The sequence below is a fragment of the Brassica oleracea genome, chromosome C4, assembly GCF_000695525.1.
Source record: "Brassica oleracea var. oleracea cultivar TO1000 chromosome C4, BOL, whole genome shotgun sequence".
Taxonomy (NCBI): Eukaryota; Viridiplantae; Streptophyta; class Magnoliopsida; order Brassicales; family Brassicaceae; genus Brassica; species Brassica oleracea.
The window spans coordinates 9426527-9428824 of record NC_027751.1 but is presented as its reverse complement, the minus strand read 5'-3'; positions in this window follow the sequence as shown (position 1 = coordinate 9428824).

Genomic DNA, 2298 nt, shown 5'->3' with positions numbered 1-2298 from the left:
TTTAAAAATAATTATAGTTTGATAAAATAGTTTAAAACAATTATAGTTTTCCAAACAAAAGAATAACACATCATTTATAAAGAAAGTATGATATCAAATAAAATGTATTCTATACATAGAAAATATGGTGTAAATTATACAAATCAAATGTTATATTTAAATAGATTAAGATTTAAACATTAAATAATTATTGATGGTATTTACATATCAGAAATATAGTTTAAATAAAATTTATCTTTGACAGAACAATCAAAAAAACTATTTTCTAAACAAAAGTGGGTGAAACCTTCCATTTAACAGTTTAGATAATAACTACGCCTCTCATGGTTATATAAATTGAAAAGATAGTAAAGTAAGATATTTAAATTGACTAATTAAAATCATTAAACATATATACTTTTGGGGGTTTCTCTATGAAGACAGTAAAGTGAGACATACGAACGGAATGATGATTTGATGACAACAATATGATTAAAGGAAAACTCGTGGCAAACAATCATACTGTGTTTAACCTTTTGGCAGATAAGATAATGAATCTCTATTCTGTTGTGTTAATGATGCAGCCATGGATTTTTGCAGACGTGTGGTATATTGCTATGATGTAATCTTTGATAAATGAGTGTTGATTTGTGTCAAGTGACTGTAACGAATATTTTCTTTATCTATTATATAGTTTTATAGTTATCCGTTTTATATTGAAGTATTATTATCCCTTAATATATTTGGTGACCAATGAAATTGGAAATAAATAAGTAATTTCTAATTTATCTCTATTTTGATGGACGGTTGAGATTAGTTTAAATGAAACCCTAAAGAGGAATTAAGTCATTTCTCCACCGATATCTTTAGACCATCGTAAAAATATACTAAAAGAAACAGCTAACGTTATAGGCAAGACGAGAGAAACCTAAGAGTTTTTAAGAAAAGATTGAGCTGTTCATCTTTTATTCATGATTCAATCTATTCAGGAAGATCTCTCAAATATAATTAATCCAGATAACTCTATAAACATTCAAATGATTCTATTACGTGATTAACATGTTTAAAGATCTTAAGGTTCGGTTCATGTAAAATTAACTTACAGTGACTTTGTGTTGTGGCCCAGTCACAGTCTAGTGGAACTCAATACCATTTACACTATTCGCGCACTCGGAATCTAACCTGGACATGCAATTGTGAGGGCGGACGAAGAAAGGAGTTGGGTGTTGCATATGCCTCCCACAAAATATTTTTTTCTCTTTAATAGTTAACATAAAATTTATGTAGATACCCTTCATCTAAGCATTTTTTACATTGCATGCTCCATACTAAATGAATGGCTGCATCCGCCCCATGTTATATATATATAATTGCTTGCAATAAATTAGCTCTGACTTTATATAATCTAAAGACCATATTTCTTACACCGATTGATTTTAAACACTATCTAAAGGAAAGGGAAAAGAAATCAATAAAATAAGATTTTCATTCTAAAATTCTCTTTTTGGTGAAAACAAAGAAACCCATAATATTAGCAAGTTTATAAAAAAAATTATCATTAAGCTTATCTTATCCAACTACCTCGTATCCATCTAAACGTAAACATCATAATGTCGGCTTCTATTGTTTTTTACAATCCAATAAAATATTTCTCTCTGTTATAAAAAGAACTGGAATTTATTTGTATCGCAGGAATTTAAATAAGGGCAAAATTTTATACCCGTAGAAAGAAACAACACTGATACAGAGAGAGAATAGAATAGAAGTGTTTTTAGGTGTGCATTATAAACGAACGCAAACGTTCGTATATATAGAAGAAAATTTACTGTGCAAATAGTGCAGCGGGACCCACATCTTTAATTATTTCAAACATTACGGTGGCCGCTTTTGTTTACTTTCGTAACACTCCCCCTTGGGGGCCGGTGTCACTATCCGCTCTCGCTTAACGTCTTTGTTGCCTCGTTAAAAACCTTTCCAGGAAAACCCAATGGGAAAAACCATAGTAAGGTAAAAAGAGTACAACTACGTAAGCTCCCCCTCGAATGAACAGTCATAGATCCTTCTGATGGCGCATCCCAATGTTATGGATGTGTTTTCTGAATACCGAGGTAGGGAGTGATTTTGTGAAGAGGTCGACTGCATTGTCGCATGATCGAACATATCTTACTTCAATCTCTTTATTCTTCTCGAGCTCTTGAGTGTATGAGAAGAACTTCGGAGGTATATGTTTGGTTCTATCGCTTTTGATATATCCTTCCTTCGTTTGAGCAACACATGCCGCGTTATCTTCATATAGAATAGTTGGCTCCGTATTTTCGT